The sequence below is a fragment of the Oryctolagus cuniculus genome, chromosome 1 (genome assembly GCF_051225735.1).
Source record: "Oryctolagus cuniculus isolate XC-2025 breed Fujian yellow rabbit chromosome 1, ASM5122573v1, whole genome shotgun sequence".
Lineage (NCBI taxonomy): Eukaryota > Metazoa > Chordata > Mammalia > Lagomorpha > Leporidae > Oryctolagus > Oryctolagus cuniculus.
In genome coordinates this window covers 213,994,449-214,014,019 of record NC_142867.1, presented here as the reverse complement: position 1 = coordinate 214,014,019, position 19,571 = coordinate 213,994,449, and the positions used below count along the sequence as shown (strand labels likewise).

Below are 19,571 nucleotides of genomic sequence, written 5' to 3'. Positions count from 1 at the left end.
TCTCTCTCTCTCTCTCCCTCTCTATTTCCAGTAAGCAAATTTTAAAAATAAAGCAACAGGGGCTAGCACTGTGGCATAGCAGGTAAAGCCACCGACTCCAGTGCTGGCATCCCATATGGGCACCAGTTCGAGTCCCGGCTGCTCCACATCCGATCCAGCTCTCTGCTATGGCCTGGGAAAGCAGTAGAAGATGACCCAACTCCTTGGGCCCCTGCACCTGTGTGGGAGACCTGGAGGAGGCTCCTGGCTCCTGGCTTCGGATCAGCGCAGCTCTGGCTATTGCGGCCAATTGGGGAGTGAACCAGCAGATGGAAGACCTCTCTCTCTTTCTCTCTTTCTCTCTCTCTCTCTCTATTTCTCTCTGCCTTTCCTTCTCTCTGTGTAACTCTGACTTTCAAATAAATAAATAAATTAAAAAAAAAAAAAAAGCAATGCTGGGGGTTGGGACTGACAGTGACTCTGTACCAGGCAATCCCAAACCCTAGAGGCAAGGCCAATTCTATCTATGTGGGGATCCCTGCCCAGTTCCTGGCCCTCAGATGGAGCCTTAGGGTTTGGAAGTCAAAGTAGATTGCAGCTGAACCCAAGGAACAGAAGAGACGTCCCTAACAGACTCACCTACCAAGCTTTTTCCCACTCAAAGACAGGAGGCGGTGACATGGCCAGCCCTGTCCGAGACAGAACTCCCAGTTTCAGAGAAGAGAGTAGAACTGCGATGGTTCTTCCTTGTAAAGTAAACACCAAGTGAGTTCTAAGAACGCCTGACAGTATCTCCTAAGAGGGAAACAACCCGATCTGATTGAACCAGCTCCTGTCTGCTTGCAAGGAAGCTGGTAAAGGCTCTAGAAGGTGTAGACCTCCAGCCACACAGCTGTCCCACCATGAACAGCCTTTCCTCTACTATTCTTCGAAAGCACAGAGCCACACGTGAGACCAGACTGTGCAGCAAACAGGCCTCGGATCCGGTTTGCTCTGACTTCCTGTGGCCGGAGAAGACAACTCCGGAAAAGTCCCGATGGTCAATCCGGGAGTCCTGCTCGGTGGCTGTGGAGCAGGATGGGTTTCGGGGACTCAGGGCCTGATGAGCAAGGAGGAGCCCACCCCGGCCCACCCAAATTTTCTGACGCCCACCTCATGCATCAAATTGATGCCACTGTCCACCCAGGGTTCTGGGCCTGCTGCCAGAGGGGCACTTAAGGTTTAAAGCAAAAGACGATTGTCCTTGACACTGACGACCTGACCCTTGTTTGGATGTCCATTCTGGCCGCCAGGTTGTGTGCTTCAGGGACAGCTCACGGAACCACACCTCTCTCACTCACAGCTCTGCTCTCCCAAGGCCACCCGGGGCCAGCTCTGCAGGCCAACACTCTGAGAAAAGTCAGGGCAGCTGGGAGCCAGTCACCTGCTTCCGTCCCCTGCGTTGGAGGCTCTGAATGCCAGGAAGGACCTCGGCAGGAGTAGGGAAGCACAGAATTCTTCCATCCACCAGGGGGATGCGTGATGAGCAGTGCGGGGGGTGGGGAGCAGAGGGGAGTCGCTGGGGGTGCCCTTGGCTTCCCGCAAAGAGCTCCTTCCCTGCACTTCGTGCCGAGGGAACCCAAGCATTCCCCTCTCTCATTTATGCGGAATCTCTCTGCCCAACCCGCCACCGCAGGATCCCAGGAGCGGAGCACCGTGGTTGGGAGCCAGTACGGACAATGCAAACAGGTCAGTCTGGTCAGTCTGAGAGCAGCTGCAGGCGGGGCTGCCACTGGCTTACAGTCTCTGCCTCATCCTGTTTGCCCTCCGGGGGCCCTTTTGATCTGGGGCCGCCTGCTGCGGATCATCCTGCTGCTATGTTCTTTAGACCCCTGCTCTCTTCTCTGTTTGTTTACATGGGGCAAGGTGACCCAGAGGAAGTTCATGAATTTAGGGAAAGGAAGGACTTTCTAGCATCCCAGGCAGACTGGGGGTGGGGTGGGGGTGTGTGTGTGTGAAAGGGCTTTTCTTCTCTCTGAGACTCAATTCCTTACCCATTATATGGGAATAATAATTGCTAAAATGAGTTGGATAGCGTCTTCCCCAAATTTATGTCCATCTGGACCACAGAATGGGACCTTATTTGGAAAAATGGCCTTAGCAGAAGTCACTGGTTAAGATGAGGTCACAGGAGGTGAGGGAGGACCCTAAATGCAATGACTGTGGTTCTTATAAAAAGAGAGGATGGTGTGGGCACATAGCCTGGTGGCTAATACACCGGTTAAGACATCCGTGTCCCACGCTGGGATGCCTGGGCTCAATACCGGCTCCAGCTTCCTGCGCATGCTCACTCTAGGCGGTGGCAATGATGGCTCAGGTAGTGGAGTTCCCTGCTCCCCATGTGGGAGACCTGGACTGAGGCCACAGCTCGCTCCTGGCTTTGGCCTGGCCCAGTCCCGAATGCTGTGGGCATCTGGGGAGTGAACTAGCAGACCAGACGGGAACTCTCTCTCCCTCCATCTGTCTCTCTCTCATTCCCTCTTTCTCTGTCTCTCACATAGACAAATAGCAATGTTTTCAAGGGAGAGAGGACGTACGGTTTTGTTCTCAGAGGAGACGTGCGGGTGAAGATGGAGGCAGCCATGGGAGTGATTCCTCTGACAAACCAAGTGACCACTGAAAGGGAGGACAAAGTTACCGAGCACCTGTCCCTCCAACCCTCCAAAAAGGAACCCACCCCGACTCGCTTCACTTCAGGCCTCGGGCCTCCTGGACTGCGAAAGAACCAGCTGCAATGGACTTTAAGTTGCTGGGTTTGTGGCGGCTTGGTGTGGCAGCCATAGGAAACGGACACACTCGGCTCACAAAGCTGACCTGCCGAGGACCTAAGGGACAGGAGGTGGGGTGGCCGGCAACCCCACCCCCAATATGGGTACCAGTCCAAGTCCTAGGTGCTCTACCTCCTATCCAGATCCTTGATAATGCACCTGGCAATGCAGAAGACGGCCCAGGGCCCCTGCACCATGTGGGAGACCTGGGTGGAATTATAGGCTCCTGACCTTGGCCTGGCCTCGCCACAGCTGTTTCAGCCATTTGTGGGGTGGAACGGTGGAAGGAAGATCCCTCTCTCTCTCCCTCTCTCTCTCCCTCTCTCTCTAACTCTGCCATTCCAATAAAATAAATCTTCAGAAGAAGATGAAGAGGCATACACAGGCCCTGCAGGTGCAGGGCAGTGGTCAAAGGAGAAGGCAGAAGGCACCCAGGGGCTCAGCATACTCAGAGGTGAGGTGTTGGCCGAGGGTGATGACGAGGTGACCACAACCATTACTGAGCATTTATGATATGCCGGGTGTTAGACCAAATGATGCTTGTGTACAATCCCCTTTACTCTTCAGAGCAAGCCCAGGACTCCAGTACTCTCGATATCTCTGTCTTACCGCCTGGGAAACAGAGGAGTCAGAGTTTTAAGCTGGGGCTGGGCCCAGGCTGCCTGTCTCTGGGCTTTGAACTGTGTCTTGCCTCTTGCAAGATGCAGAAGTAGAAACTCGCATGATCTGGATTAGAGGTTTATCAAGACAAGGCAGACTGCTTAGCAGATTCATCATTTTCTGTTTTTTTTGTTTTGTTTTGTTTTGTTTTTTGGACAGGCAGAGTTAGATGGTGAGAGAGAGAGACAGAGAGAAAGGCCTTCCTTCCATTGGTTCACCCCCCAAATGGCTGCTACAGCTGGCGTGCTGCGCTGATCCGAAGCCAGGAGCCAGGTGCTTCCTCCTGGTCTCCCATGCAGGTGCAGGGGCTCAAGCACTTGGGCCATCCTCCACTGCCTTCCTGGGCCACAGCAGAGAGCTGGACTGGAAGAGGAGCAACCGGGACAGAACCCGGCGCCCCAACCGGGACTAGAACCCGGGGTGCCGGCGCCGCAGGCGGAGGATTAGCCTAGTGAGCCGCGGCACCGGCCTCATTTTCTGTATTAACAGCTGCTCTACCTGGGTCCTGGAGCCCACTCCTGTGCTTTCTGGGGTAGCTGGTTTGCCGGATCCCTTTCCAGGAAACAGAAAACATGGGTGACAATGGTAACAATGACATTGAACACCTACCACGTCAAGGCATAGTCCTCTGCCCAGGCTGTACGTTATCTCAACAAACGCGCACAGTGACTCTGACAGGGAAACAATTTCCTATTTTGCAGATGAAGACTTTGAAGCTCAGAGCTGAAGTCATTTGTCCAAAGACACAAAGCAAGAGGTGGGCGAGAGCCCGCTAGACGGCAGTGCGTCATCACATCCTCTCAACTCTCCCGGGAAGCCCGAGGGAGCGGGCTCACTGATTCCAGGAACGCAGTCTGAGCTCTTGGCTGCATTTCAGATGGCAGTCTTAACACACTGTGCCTGAGGAAAGCGGGGGAAGGGGCAGCTGTCTCGCAGTGGCTAAGGCTCCTCTTAGGATGCCTGAATCCCATATCCCAGCTCCACTTCTGACCCAGCTTCCTTCTAATGCTGTCCTGGGGGGGAGCAGATGATGGCTCAAGTCTTAGGTCCCTGTCATCACCCAGGTGAGAGACCTGATGAGTTCCAGGCTTGTAGCTTCAGCCTTGACCAGCCCAAGTTATTGCACGGTTTTGGGGAGTGATCCAGTAGATGGGATGATCCCTCTGTGTCTGCCTGTCTCCCTCTGTCTCTCTAAATTTCAAATAGGCAAAGAAAGCTTAAAAAAAAAAAAAGCCACTTGCCCCTACTTTAGATGCCTACAGTTCTCTAACCCTCCACATGAATGACTCTCTCTTCAGCTGAGTGGTTGGAATTCTCTAGATATTGTCTAACCACTCCCAGGAATGTGTGTTTGCCTTCTATACAGGTTCAAGTACAATAGCGGGGATGGGAGAGCAGCCAGTCTGTTCCAGACACAGACCCCTCCCCAAACAAAGAGCAGAAGGAGGGGATCTGAGAGCAGGAAATAACAGGGGCTGGGGGAGGCGGACCCAGTGCCTCAGGGGCACAAGCTGCACCTCCAGCTGTGAGGCGCTGGAATGTCAAGATGCTTCCTTGTTGCACAGTCTGGACTTGCCGACTGTTTGACTTCAGGATGGCGCCAAGGCCATGGGCATTCAGTGGAGGCCACACTTGCAATCTGGAATCTTGAATTCCCCTCCCTATCAGCTCCTGGCAGCTGTGTCTTTGAGATTAACCTTTTTACATTCCACATCTAGATGAGATGATGCACTATTTGTCTTTCTGTGGCTGGCTTATTCCAGTCAGATTAGTGTCCCCTAGGTTAATCCGTGGTATCACAAGTGTCAGGATTTCTCTCTTTTTTTTTTTTTTTTTTAACTTTTATTTGATGAATATAAATTTCCAAAGTAAGATTTATGGATTACAATGAGGATTTCTCTCTTTTTAAGATTTATTTATTTATTTGAAAGACGGAGGGAAAGAGAGAGAAGCAGAAGAGCCAGGACTAGAACCAGGCACTCCAGCACACAGAATGAAGACATCCCAAACACCATCTCTTTCTTTTCTTAAAGGTTGAGTTATTTATTTGAAAGGCAGAGTTACAGAGAGAGAGGCAGAGGGAGAGAGAGAAAGAATATCTTCCATCTACTGGTTCACTCCCCAAAGGCCACAGTGGGCTGGGGTGGGCCAGGCTGAAGCCCAGAGACTGGAACTCTAACTGGGTCTCCCATCTGGGTGGCAGGGGCCCAAGTACTTGAGCCATCTTCCACTGTCTTCCCAGGCATATAAACAGGGCACTGGAGCAGAAGTAGAGCAGCTGGAACTCAAACCAGAGCTCATATGAGATGCTGGCATCACAAGCAGAGGCTCAATCTACCGCGCCACCTGCCAGCCCAATCAGGATTTCCTTCTTTCTTAAGGCTACACTGCAGTCCATTGTATATATGAGTCACATTTCCTTTATTCATTCATCAGCTAACAGACACTCAAGCTGACTCCAGAATCTGGGCTGGGAACCTTATTTCTTCCAATAGCCATTTGGATATTTATACCATCATTCGCAGGCCATACAAAATTATCAACTTAAAAGTTAGCCTGCTATTTGAGGCCAGCATTGTGGCATGGTGGGTAAAGCCACTGCCTGTAATGTTGGTAACCCATATGGGCACCAGTTTGAGTCCCAGCTGCTCCACTTCCCATCCAACTCCCTGCTAATGTGCCTAGGAAAGTCGCAAAAAAATGGCCCAAGTACTTAGGTCCTCGCACCCACGTGGGAGACCTGGAAGAAGCTCCTGGCTCCTGGCTTTGGCCTGGTCCAGCCCCGGATGTTGGGGATATTTGGGAAGTGAACCAATGGATGGAAGATCTTTTGCTCTGTCTCTCCTTTTCTCTCTGTAACTCTGCCTTTCAAATTAATAAAATAAATCTTTAAAAAAAAAAAGTTAGGCTCCTATAGATTTATTGAATTCTGAGTCCCACCTGCCATTGCCTTGGTAGGGTCACACCAAATGATTTCACAAGCCTTATACACCCCTGCTCTAGATCTTGGCTATGATGAATTCTGCTGCACTGAGCCTGGGAGTATAGGCATCCCTTTGATAAGACTGATCTTCTCTCCTTTGGATCTATATCCAGTGGCAGGAGTGCTGGATCATACGGTTGTACTAGTTTTCATTCTTTGAGCCTTAACATTTTTTTTTTTTTAAGAAACTCCTGAAGCTGGAATGAAAGGCCTTGCCACCCCTTCCACTCAGTCTCCCTGCTGGTCCCTCCACCTTGGCAAGTTGCTCCCTTTCTCACTTTCGGGCAAATCCATCTCAGCTTTTCAGCAAGGCCTAGGTCAAATCTGCTCCCCCAAAAGTTGCCTGGAGACTTCTCACACACACACACCCCCACTCCCCTCCCACGCCCCCCAACCCCCCCACCCCCCCCCACCCCCGCAACTGCCCATTTGCACCTGGCAGCAGCTGGCATCAGGAGACCTGCCAGGCTGTTGTAGACTCCCTGAGGGCAGGGCTCACATCTGGGAAGCTATTTATCAGCAACACCCCCCGACACCCCCCTTCCCTGTGAGTCCTGGGCCACTCTCAGGGCCCTCCTTCCCAGAGAGCAAGGGGAAGCCGGCCCCAGGAGGGCTGTGTCTCTCCTCCAGGGCTTTAATTACCCAGGCCTGAGTCATGACCTCTGAACTCTGGAAAGTTTCTGAAGTTTTACTAACATGCCACCCTGCTGCTGAAATTTTCCCTTCAAATTGCAGGCTTATTATTGCAATTATTCCACAGCATTAAAATGTTTTGGTTTTTGAACCCCACAAAAAAAAAAAAACAAACAAACAAACAAAAAAAACCACTCCACACTACAAATTTCTCCTAGCACGGCAAACACTGAAATCTGCCAATGTTTTCTCTCTCAAGAAAGGAGGAAAAAAAAAAAAAAAAAAAAAAACACCTTGGGGGTATTATTTTTACTTTTTTTTTTTTAAATTGTAGTATACTCTATATAATTTGCCCTCTTTAATGCAGTGGCATTAATGACATCCACAATGTTGTACAACCATTTCCACTATTCCCAAAATGTTTTCATCATCCAAATAAATTCTGTACTGATTGAGCAATCCTAGTCAGGATTTTTGAGACATTCTATGAGGCTAATCAGGACACAGAATCCAAGTAAACGGATTACGTCTTTGTAGCAAACATAGGGGAAAAGAGATTAGCAGGAAATAAAATGACGATTTACGTCATTAGGGTGGTAGAGTAACTACCCTATCCCACTTTCTAAATTCGTGGCAATTGATTAGCAATACTTCATTACTTCATTACTTGAAGGTGTTTGAAAGTCAAAAGCAAAAAGTCACCTTACCTGACTTGTGAGCCTCAAGCACACAAACAGATTTGCCCTTTCTGCACTGAAATGCACAACATGCCACTTTCTTTTTACTGTCTACAAACAGGTGACTCTCTTTTTTAATTATTTTTTTTTTTAACCCTAGCAATGTGATCGTATTATGACCACCAACACCTGAAGGAATTAAGATGGTAACCAGTTTCGAAAGGAGCTTCCGGTCATGCTCACCCAGCCTCAACTGACCTGAGATCCTATTTCTTTTTTTTACTTTTTTAAGATATTTATTTATTTGAAAGACAAAGCTACAGAGAGAGGAGGGGAGTGGGAGGGGGGAGAGAGAGAGAGAGAGAGAGAGAGAGAATATCTTCCATCCACTGGTTCACTGCAATGGCCAGAGCTGTGCTGATCTGAAGCCAGGAGCCAGGTGCTTCTTCCGGGTCTCCCACATGGATGCACGGGCCCAGGCATTTGGGCCATCTTCTACTGCTTTCCCGGGCAATAGCAGACAGCTGGACTGAGATCCCAATTCTAAACTCACTTTTACAACAAACCAAATAACTCAAATACTTTTGCACCCACATAACCCTCTGCCTGGGTGGAGATTAAGTCTCTGCATGAGAATATATCCCACCTAGATAACATCAATCAGTGGCTAACAACTCAGAGATAATGCCTGCCTTAGAAGTCTGTTTCCAGCTTAACCTTCAATGGAGGTTAATTGATGACTTCTCTTCCATTAGGAGTGCCTTCCACATCAAAGCATTGTTTGGGAAGACAGCAAAACAGAAGACTGCAGGGATGCAGGCTCTTTAACCCTCCGGGCTAATTGCTGGAATTGAATGTTTCCTAATGGAGACAGCAGCTTTCAGTTTAATACACAGCCATTTGTTTTGAGGACTGCAATGGCTATTCCATCTCTGGACTGTTGATGGATGTCTGTGTACACACACACACACACACACACGTGCTTGTACTCACTCACAAAGCCACACAAGCCTTTGTGCTGTCCAAACCTCCAAACCCACTCCTGGCTAGCATTTTCTCCTTTCCCTGGCCTCCTACTTTGCTATCCCTGGGACCAGCACAGGTGTCCTCAAGGCAAGGCAGGGATGGCTTTGCAGTGGGAAAGAACGAGCACCAAGAGCCCATTTCCATTCCCGCTCAATCACACCCTCCTTGGTGCACAGCCCCCAAGGGAATCATCTCTCCTCCTCACCACTAAGAGGGAAGGTTGCAGCTTTACCCATGCCCTCTGCCTGATAATTAGGTCCAGCCTTGGGGTGGTTACAAGTAAGGCCCCTCCCCTTTAGGCCAGTATTTTCTTGCATACTCCAGGAGCTGCTCTTCTGGGATTAGATTCTCCCATCTGCCAGTCACCTCTGCACCCAGCTCTCTGGGCCTCTGGCCTTTGTAGTCAGCTCCCATAGAGCCATATTCACAAACTCTTATTGTCTGGGGGGTGGGGTGGGGGGTTGACCATGCTCAGACTCCAGGCAGTCCTACCAGGTTCTCTACCTCTGGAAGTGCTGGCCTGATATTAAACCACATTTGTCAAAGAAGCCTTCTCATCAGGGCCAAAATAGGCAGGTGTAGCCACATGCTAATTTCCAGGACAACTAAGGTTGTTGGTGCTGAGTAATAATGTTTGCTTTAACATTGAACAAAGCAAGTGTGGGGAATCTGGCTCTACCAAGAAGGTGAAGACGACAACAGACACAGTAGGCTAAAGAGAATATAAAGCATGTACAAGTGGCCCTCCGTATCTACGGGTTCCACCTTCAAGAACTCAACCAATAGCAGATTGAAAATATTTGAAAAAAAATTGTAACTATATGAAAATAACAGACTTTTCTTGGCATTATTCCCTAAACAATACAACATAACAACTGTTTACATAGCATTTACATCGGATTAGGTATTGTTAAGTAATCCAGAGATAACTTTAAATGTAGGAAGATGTTGAATACTCTCCCATTTCACATCAGGGACTTGAGCCTCCTGGAACCAACTGCCCATGAATAGCAAGGAAAAACACAAGATACAAAATAACCTGGGCTGCTTGGCCTTATTGGACAGCTATTTCTTATAGCACTACACTGCATTCCAAACGCTTTGGAATGAAAACCACAGACAATTGTCAAAATTAGTTGGCTGACAGGGCCTGCAAGTCTAAAAGGATAATTGTAATAAAGTTAGATCCTCCTGGATATGACCACAGAGAAATTTTATGTCCACCCACATTAAGCAAAAAAAGGGGAGACCTAGTGCCCCACAGTAAGAAGCAGTGAAACACAGCAATGCTTAGGCATCTCATTAGCTCAGCAGGCTAGCACCAGTGAACAGTGGGGTGTGCTGAACAGGAGGGATAAAGGGTTTTAAACACATTAATCTGTAGCCACCAAAAGGACCTTATTGAAAATTAACTCCTAATGATTTCCTTAACCACACAGACACAGTATGTGCACACACGTGGCTAAGTGACAAGGGTCCTTTAAAACAATTACCACCCAATGTGGCAAAACCTGCTCAAAACTTTATAGAGAAAAGTATGGCTTCTACCAAGAGCACTGAAGTCAATTCAGTTGCCAACAAGGATTTACGAAGCAACGGGATATGCTATCGGGGAACCAGCTGCATGGATATTACTCCTGCATAGGAGAAATAAGGCATGCATTACATCCGAAACTCATTTTGTGTGCTCTTTTCTGGTATAATTAGCCAGGGGCTTTCTCAAAAAAAAAAAAAAAAAAAAAAAAAAGATACAGGAACTCTTTATGGAAAACTGGTCACTAAATGGTAACGTGGAACCCTGCCTGAGTTTACCCTGCAGAATGGGTTCTTACCTGTTCCTTTTGCCACTTTAAGCTCTCCTCCTGCAAAATGGGGGATAGTTTGTAGGATGACACAGTATACACTAATCTAAGAGACAGTATCACTAACCTGCCCAAGTTTATCAGTCTCAATCTGAGCGCTTGCATTCTAGAAACATTTAATACAGTCAGAGTACACGTAAGACTCACCACACCTGTTAGCACATTCTATTTCGATAGCACTAGGAAGATGGAGACTTTGCAGACCTCAGTGGGAACCTGACATGAGATAGCCTGGAACCACAAACATCGTGTTTCCCGAACAGAAACACGAAGAAGCAGTTTAAGGTTTGAAATACTGTAACCAGGTCAAAAAAAAAATCTCAAGGGAGTCCAGGTTTTCAGCACATTCCTACTGAACAGAAGAGCTAGGTTTTGAAATTGGTTTCATTCCACATCTGTGAGCTTTGGCCACTCTCTATCTTGATTCTGCCTTCTTGGAATTCTTGGGTTCCTTCTGCTCATCCCAAATATTCAGGTCTCAGGAGGTTTCCAGGCCACTGGAGCTGATAAACCAAGGGCTTAGACCAACTCTAAAACCCATCCTTCAGAACCTGATAAGCTGACGCCTCTGAGGTGTTCATGCTTATTTTTCAAGTCACTGGAACACAAGCAGATTAATCGTTAACTGTTTTTACCACAAAGTGTTGACTGAATGCAGAGAATTGCACTTACAGCTTCAAGTAAGGGAGGACTGTGCTCGGGGTGGAATCTTAAACATTGCCTACGCCAGTTTCAACTTCAATCTCAATTTGTTTGGGGGCTGAACATCTGAAGCCCCAGCAAAAATCTGGACAGAATCCAGTCTGAAACTGAACTACAGTCAAAAATAAATAATTAAAAAAGAAGAAGAACAGAATTGTGTAGCCAAGTGACAACCAATCCATCATATGGGGAGCTTCTGGGAGTCCTACCGTAAGGTAGAGACCCTTGGGTGAACTTACAAGATGATGTGATGATATGACCGGCACTTAAACCTGGGATGATCAAAGGACCACAACACAGACCAGAAAGGAGAGGGAAGCGTGTGGTTCCAAGCTGAGAGAAGTTAAGAGCAAAAATAACATTTATACAGGGGCCGGTGCTGTGGTGCAGTGGGTTAATACCCTTGCCTAAAGTGCCGGTCCCATATGGGTGCCGGTTCGAGACCCGGCTGCTCCACTTCCTGTCCAGCTTTCTGATATGGCCTGGGAAAGCAGTGGAAGATGGCCCAAGTCCTTGGGCCCCTATACCCACGTGGGAGACTTGGAAGAAGCTCCTGGCTCCTGGCTTTGGATCAGCACAGCTCCGGCTGTTGAGGCCATTTGGGGAGTGAACTATCAAATGGAAGACCTCTCTCTCTCTCTCTCTCTGTAACTCTTTCAAATAAATAAATCTTTTAAAAAATAATATACATACATATAGAAATAATATGTAATAAATATAATATACAAATTATTTGCTACCTTGGCCTAAGGTCCTTCAGATATGTTCAAATGGGCTCTGGGAATGAGAATCCATCTCATTCCGGAGGTCTGAGTTTCAGCGCCTCTAGTTAGAGCACAGCTCTGTTAGGTCGACTTACACACGCCTCCTGGATTCATGAGGGGACACTTTCCTTCAAGATAAAAATCCAAGAAAAGGTAGAAAAATGAGCCAAAGGAAAACCTCAGATTCCCAGGAGCAGCCACACTCCAGATCCCACCCCTGAGTGCCATACCCCGGAGGGCAGGGACAAGCACATCACACGCTGAGCCCTTGGAAGTCCCTCCTTGCCCCTCAACAGAGACTCCACTCGAGGGTATTTCACAAAGAATGTAGCAGAAAAGTCAGGACTCTGGAGGTGGAAGGTAACACACTCTCCTTTATAGCAGCACTAAGCAATGCCGGTTGCTCACTGCCTAGTGTCTCCCTTGCTGCAGTGTTAGCACACAATGCAGTGACTGTCAGTGTGAGATCTGAATATTGTGCAAGGCTTTGCTTCATTCACTCATTCATTCAGGCCATGCAACCAATTATCTACTGTGTTTCAGGCACTTTGCTGGCCACTGGGGACACAAGAGTGAGGACCAGGCACAGAGCTGTCTTCTTGAAACTGATTATCATGGCAAAGTAACAACCTTTGTCAACCACAAGTAAGTGTGAAATTATATCTGTGATCTGTGTGCGTGTGCTCTGGTAACCCACAAGATGGGGCTCTGAGGCAGGCGGGGAGGTCAGCAGAGGCTTCCATGAAAGATGAGGAGTCAAGTAAGCCAGGAAGGGGACAGGAGCCTTTTCTCATTAGGAGCATCGGCCCGAGAAGGCCCCGCGGTCGGAGTGAGAGAAGCAAGGACAAGAAATGGCCACGGCTGGGAGGGAGGACAGAAGGGCCTCCCGTGGAAGAGCTGTCTGCAGAGTTGCATGGGGCCAGATCATGCGGATTTGGGTCTTCATTCTAAGCACCATTCAGAGAATTGAAGCATGGGGGAGGAGTCGGGTGGACAATGACAGTATCTTGGGTTTCTGTCCTGACGGTGCCCTGGCAGACTTGCTCAACCTGCACCAGCCCAGTCGTTCGTCACGGATAGGAACCCTGCATCACCAACCGCCCAGGACCCTGGGCAGTGCCCAGGCTACCCTGGGCCTCCAAGAGGCAGTGGGCAAGTGCTTTAGAACCACAATCCTGTGGCCCCAGGAAAAGAATGAAGCCAAGCCTGAAACAACCCTTTTACTTTTAAATGTCTGATATTTTTTTTCTCCCTCTTCACTTAATCTTTTCAAATTCAGCCCTGGAAAAACACACACACACACACACACACACACACACACACAGGATGCCAGTAACACTGGATGACATTATCCTCCAACATTTAATACACATAGTAAATACTGCCCAGGATACAGACGTTCAGCCTGACCCCGTTAGCCTGACTCACTGCTCACTAATGAGGCTGTTCCAGCTCTCAGATGGCACTGGCTCAGCAACTGAGGCTGAAAATGCTGAGGAGACACAAACTCCCTGCGGAATAGAAAGTGGTTGGGATTCACCAGTGACCGAAACTGGTTTTGGATCTTGGTTCTGCACCTGCTCACGACAGGACAAGTTGAGTGGCCTCTGTGAGCTTTAGATTCCTTCCCTGAAACGGGAACGAGAGCCTGGAGCTTAGAGTGTCCCTGTGTCGCGGGTGACCAGTGCTGTGCCTGGCTGCAGAGGGGTCGGTGGTGCTGGGAGGACACCCACAGCTCTTTGCGGACTGTTCCCACAGGCTGTCTCCGAAGCGGGCTGTTTGCTAACACCAAAAGCAAGGAAAAGCTTTTGGAGCTTTTTTTGAAGTCTTCGTACAGAAGACTTCACAGAGTAACCGCGGCTGGGTCGCCTGACTTGCACATCCAAAGCCTTCGAGCAGCTGCATGAGATTTTAGGCAGCTGCATTCTCCCTCTGGGGAGGAGGGTGGAAAACCAGGTGGCAGCTGCCCTGGGGACTGCAGCCGTTTGCATGTGAAAGCATGTGGCTGCCTTTGTCTGCTGGTCCTGGCCCATCCTGCAGAGGCAATGCCATATATTTCCCTACCTTCTATCTTTCTTTCAGACAGACCCAGAAGTGACAATGAAAGAGGATTAGCTCCCAGCTTCTGATACAGGGCTGGAGCCAGGAGGGGGCTCAGTTTCTGCACAACTCCCCTGGGCTGTTGGCAGTATTCAGGGAGAAGAAGGTGCATGACCATTAAAACACACAAGGACAAAATCCCCAGTAGCAGCCTGCGCCCTGCATGTCTTATTTTACTTTTATTTATTTATTTGAAAGGCATAAAGACAGCGAGATTGCCTATCTGCTGGTTCACTGCCCAAATGCCCACAAGAGTGGGCTGGACCAGCAGAAGGTCAAAGGCTGAGAACCCCATACAGGTCTCCCATGTGGTTGGCAGCAACTCAACTAACTTGAGCCATCACCTGCCACCTCTCCAAGTGCGCATTAGCGGGAAGCCCAAATCAGGAGTAGAGCCAGGACTCAAACCCAGGCACTCCGATGTGGGATGCAGGCATTCCAAGCACCGTTTTTCACTGCTGTGCTAAATGCCCACCCCGCGTGTCTTATTTTTTGAAGATTTCTGTTTCTGCAAAATTTGATCCCTAATAGGATACAAGAAAAAAGAAACAAGGAAACTGAAAAGGAGAAAAGGAGATGGCACTGGTAGAAGGTCGCACAGTCACCCCACGGATCTCACACAGGCGCACAACAGAGGCTGGCCAGCTCTCAGAAGCCACAACACCTGTAATGTGTTCTTCCTAATCCTCACTCCAGATCCCATCACTCGCCTCCCCAGGCGCCACCCCAGGCTCCCGTCTCAGGGGAAAATCCTAAGCCCAAGCTCCTACTGCCTGAACCGAGACCTGAACCTACTGTATCAGAGGTGCTTGCAAAGCCAGGATGAACCGCCTCGGTGGCCCCTGTGAGACTGAGACTGAGATGAGGTGGGCACACAGGGACACAAGCAAAGTACCAGGCGGGTCTTCCTCCCCACTGTCTAACCTTCCAGGGAAGCCCTGCCTCTTTCTGGGCCCAGGGGTACACCCCACCCCCCCAACCTCCGCCCTTCCAAGCCTCAACTTGAGGCTAAGGGTAGAGAGAGCTCTAACCCTCGCTAAGCGAGGCTTACAAAAAGCCTTTGGTTGTTCGCTGAAAAGACTCTACTTAACTGCCCAGGTCTTAGTACCTTTCTCCATAAAGTGTTTAGGTTACAAGTAATAAACTTAACAGTGTGTTACCTGCACTAATTGACCTCTTCTCCTCCATCTGCTCCTCCCTCACTCCCTCCTCCTCCCGTTTCCTCCTGCTCCCAGCTCTCAGAGCTAAAGTATATGCCCCAGATGATCCGGTGCCAGAAAAAGCGAGAAAGGAGAGGAGAAGCCAAAAGGTTGTCTAAGCTTATTCTGCTCCTGCTCACATCAATGAAAAGCCCTCCCCGACCGCCACAGAAGTGCAACAATCCCTATTGACTCGCACCTGCTCGGTCCCAGCTATTTCAGGGCAAGCCTGATTCGGATGTGTGGCTGTTACACGTTACAGTCCTGCGGCCCATTTCTCATTTGTCATGCAGCGCAAATGAGGTTTCATAATAGACTCCGCTACAATTCCAACCCCTGGGGGCAAGCCTATTTATTAAATGTGGGTGAGGTCATTGCTGTCCATCTGCTAGGAAAAGCCCCGTGTGCTGGTCGGACGGCGAGATCACGGAGGAAAGATGTGAAATGTCACAGGCTGATAGCTTGTACCTCCTTGGGTTTCTTTCCCAAAGATAATTGTTCAGGGTTCTCAGAAAAACATCTCATTCGCAGTTGCCTGGAAACTGGAGCCATTTTTTTCCTGATAGTAATTTCACTGGTTCAGGGGACGCCATTTGCCCTTATCCTAAGCACCAGATGTCAGCAGAAGGAAAAAAATCCCAGGACAATGCATATGGCACAGGAAGCCCAGAAGGCTGCAGGCAGCCAAGGCTTAGGGGCGACTCTGCAGCCCCCATGGTTTCCATTACTATTAAGTGGATTCAGTAGGAACACACGACGGCATCATACGTCCACAGCAATCCTCTCTTCTCATGCATTCAAGATTTTTAGACTTAGCTAGGAAATTGCAAGGATGAGTCAGATTTTTCTTTACCATGTAGCCAAAATGTGTTGCTAGTTTTCAGTAGCGCTGATTTCTCCAGATTGTCTCAGTGTTGCAATGGGAGGCTGTAATATTTCAAAGTCAAAAAATTGGGAAACTGGGGCTGGTGCTGTGGCATAGCGGGTAAAGCCACTGCCTGCAGTGCCAGCATCAGTTTTGAGTCCTGGCTGCTCCACTTCCAATCCAGCTCTCTGCTATGGCCTGGGAAGGCAGCAGAATATGGCCCAAGTCCTTGGGCTTCTGCACCCACAAGAAGCTCCTGGCTTCAGAACAGCTTAGCTCTGGCTGTTGCAGCCATTTGGAGAGTGAACCAGCAGAAGACCACTCTCCCACCCCCACCCCACGCCGCCTTTCTGTAACTCTGCCTTTCAAATAAATAAATAAATCTTTTAAAAAATTGGGAAATTGAGAGCAATAGCTTGACTGAAAAAAAAAAAAATGTTTACTCTCTGTCCAGAGCTGCTGGAAATGCTGGCGTGCTTTCCGCAGTTATTTCTATAGATTTGTCTGCAGTCTCAGATACCGTGGAGGAGTGTGGCAGGTGAGGCGACTGCAGGAAAAGAGTGGGTGGAGGTCAGATACCAGGGCCCCAGGGCACGCCACCAGCCTTTCTGAAGGTTTGCTTCTGCACCAGGACGGAACTGACCTCAGCTTCCAATGCAACTGCAACCCCCATTGTATCCCTGACAATTTGCAAACAGCTTGGTCTATGTGCCAGGGAACCTGAGTTCTAGATCTCTGCTACCCACTCACCTTGAGCAAGTCCTTGACCTGCCTTAGCTTAAGCAAGCAGTGCCACAACAGCTTCATGAGACAGAATTCCCATATCCTAAAATTCACCCCCTTAAAAGTAAGCAATACGCTGGTTTTTAGCATATTCACAGACTCGGGCAACTATCGCCAATATGGATTTTTTTGTTGAATGAATCAGAAGTTTCAGTGCCAGGCTGTATTCTGAATTAATTCAAGTGACCCTCTCCTACAAATCTATGAAATTGGTACTACTATCCTCTCATTTTCCAGAAAAGTCAACTGTGGCTTGGATTCAATTCCTTATTTAATATATCATTAATGCCATGAATAAAAATAAAACAGCAGTCTGCCTATTCATGTTTATCATAAGCTTCCTGTTCTGATCCCCAAAAAATTATGTTTGCCTGGAATGCCCCAGGGGAAGGGATGCAGCTGGCTCATTGTTGGGTCCCCAGCACCACACAGCGGAATCTCGGTGGATGAGTGACAAGTGAGAAAATTATACAGGGAATACTGGGAAGTCCCCATCAAGGTCACTGCTAACCCAAAGGAAGCCCAAGGTGCTAGTAGCACGCTATTACACAGAAACTGGATCCAAATTACATTAGCCAATACCAGAGCCAGGAGGCCTCTGGACAGGAATCTGGCACTAATTGGGCCAGTTTTCTTTTTTGGAGCAGTAAGAAGAGATGGGTCAGGGGAAAACCAAGGAAAAACCCATCACCCTCTGTACGCACAGGGAGCAATGAATGAGCTGCCTGGTTTACTACACTCTACCTGGAAACCAGGTACATGTGTGTGCTTTCAGACGTCACAAGCTCCCTGGTCTGAGGACCGGGTACAGTAGTGTCCACTCAAACACTTGGAGAGAGGCTGCTTCCACACCACGGCCAGTCTCGGCCCCAGAAGACGGGAGGTGGCCTGCGCAAGGCAGCCCCCCGGCAGGAGCTCAGAACCCCTTCCTCCTAAGGCTCTGACGACACATCACTTTCCCACAACACCACGACTCGACCCAAATGCTGGGATTCAGGCGAGAGAGAAAAGCGAAATCCTAGCGCCCTCGAAACAGCACAGGATGAGGAGGAAGCCATGGAAGGGGAGCGTTATAGCCATGTTCTTTCATGCTACAAAAAGTCTTCTTCTCAGGTCCCTCTGGCTTTGTGCAGCTCCCTGAAAACCAAAGGGCGATGCTTCAGCTTGACAGCAGGCCACATGTGATTTGCTTTCATAGCTCAGGGTCAAAAGCCGGAGGCCTGGGTGGCTGGCTTAAAGGAGGGCTGCCTCCTTCTGCTTTCTAAGCCTCCCCAGCAGCCAAAACACAGGCAGCTCATGCCAAATGCCAAAAGCAGGCTCACCCCAGGACTTGCCCCCATGGCACCCACAGCTGGCTCTCTGGGGCAAATCAAGACTCCCAGTATTGGTCTGAAATAAGTAACACAGGTCCCAGCCTGCACCAAACAATGGTCTGCTGAGATGGTCCCCCATTGATGCAATTTTCCCAGAGGCCTCTCCACGGGGATTTTCTCTGAGGTTTTCTGGGAGCCCCTTTCTCTCAGGCAAAAGTCACAGGGCAAAAGGGAGCTACAGGGGCCAGCACCGTGGCTCACTTGGCTAATCCTCCACCTGTGGTGCCGGCATCCCATATGGGCACCAGGTTCTAGTCCCGGCTGCTCCTCTTCCAGTCCAGCTCTCTGCTGTGGCCTAGGAAGGCAGTGGAGGATGGCCCAAGTGCTTGGGCACCTGCACCTGCATGGGAGACCAGGAGGAAGCACCTGGCTCCTGGCTTCAGATCAGCATAGCTCCGGCCATAGCTGCCATTTGGGGGGTGAATCAACGGAAGGAAGACCTTTCTCTCTGTCTCTCTCTCTCTCTCTCACTGTCTAACTCTACCTGCCAAATAAATAAATAAATAAATAGGGAGCTACTGCCTTGCACTGATGCTTGGCACAAGAAGAAAAAAGTCCAGCAGTCAGACAACTTGAGGTTCATTATTTCTGCTCTTAGCATGGTCCCTTTCTGATCTTCCTTTACTATCAAATTTTACGAATTGCCATCCTCACATGTTGGCTGGAAAAAAGCATCATGGTCAAAGGTACTGATAAATGCAGCTGCAATCCTCACCAGAAGCAGCGCAAGGATGTGGCCAAGTCACCCAGCTCCCCATGCAAAACGCGCGATTTGACAGTAGGAGGAATCCCAAAAGAACAGGCAGTAAGGACACGCATACACCAACACTCACAGCAGCAGCATTCACAAGCCCGAAGGTGGGAAAAAAACCCAAGCGTCCACCAGTGGATGGATGAATGGATAAACAATGCAAGAGCCGAAGGATTAAATATATTCAACAAATACTTATGCAGCACCTACCATACGCTAGAAGCCCACCATTCAGGGATGTAGTGTTTGTGGGGTTTCTCAGATTCTAAATCTTTGAAAACCAATTTAGTTTGAACAGCCTGCCCATTCCTAAGTCATTCACAGCCAGAGGACGTATTACCCTAAAAATGACACGTGATTAAGTATAACGCACAGTGGTCCCTAACGAAGAAAAGGATTCCATCTTC

General features: G+C 49.0%; 1 protein-coding gene across 17 annotated transcripts in view; it reads right to left on the bottom strand.

Annotated features, from left to right (window-relative positions):
* PALM2AKAP2 (PALM2 and AKAP2 fusion) overlaps positions 1-19,571 on the bottom strand; it is a 593,877-nt gene that overhangs the window by 50,064 nt on the left and 524,242 nt on the right. Inside the window, exon 1 of one of the 17 annotated variants that reach the window (XM_089300167.1) lies at positions 2,556-2,577. The gene's annotated coding sequence lies outside the window, so the exon portion shown is untranslated. 17 annotated transcript variants of the gene reach the window in all.